Source organism: Olea europaea, chromosome 21 (assembly GCF_002742605.1).
Source record: "Olea europaea var. sylvestris chromosome 21, O_europaea_v1, whole genome shotgun sequence".
NCBI lineage: Eukaryota > Viridiplantae > Streptophyta > Magnoliopsida > Lamiales > Oleaceae > Olea > Olea europaea.
The window spans coordinates 14,832,309-14,833,378 of NC_036257.1; positions in this window are offsets into that span (position 1 = coordinate 14,832,309).

Here is a 1,070-nt window from a genome sequence, read left to right on the forward strand (position 1 = left end):
AATTTCATTTATTAAAACAGCCCCAAATATATATATATATAAAATAAAAGATGCAGCGAGCCATTAGACTATATACATGTAGAAGATGGTTTATCCAATATGATTAGCATGTGCCCCAGAAAAATAAATACTACATGATCTAACCAAAGGTTTAATGAATTTTCACATGATAAATCTTGAATTACATAAATATAGAGATATTATAAATGATTTTATTAATATTCATGTACTTAAAAATTTTAATGGGTGTTTAAATTTATTTATTAACAATTAATTTTTATGTATAACATATAATATTAAAAAAGTGCTCATTTATAGTATTTCATCTTTACAAAAAATTTGACTCATAGAAATTGAGTTTTGAGGGTACAATTTTCTCCTCTTAAATTTCTATACTAAATTATATTTTTTTTGATTCGTTCGAAACTCATCAAATTCTCCAACAAAGTGATACAAAATATTACTTTTACATTACTTATAAAGTATTTTAGAATAACGTGTAGTGCACGTTCAACTTTAATCAGTATAAGTAAATATGTCATCTCATAAAACTATAACTAAAATCTTAATAATGTAAAATTAATTAGCAACAATATACTCCAAAAACAAACACACACACACACACAAAGAGATATCTTTCAATAACTATACACGTGTATTTATTAATCTTGATGTACGTGGCAAAGGTACTCATAATTTAATAATTTTAAAATTCTAATCATATGCATAGAGCTAATAAAAAATGCTAAGCACTCTAATACACAACCCAAAGTCTCTGTAGGAGAGCGATTCCCAAAGACCTCTAATAATATGGTTATACAGTGTGAAAATAAATTTATGCAATCACACTGATAATTTATACACTATAGAACACGTAGATATTTACACCTTATCTTTTCTTTCTCTTCACCTTGAAGATAATAGGTGACTAAATGAATTATTCTTTTATAATAATTTAAAACTTTTAGATGATGAAACATCTGGTGACAAAATACTTAAGGATTGTTAATTGAATCTTGTTGTCACTTATTTATGAGTATTCTATGCAAAGGAGTGAAGATAATATATGA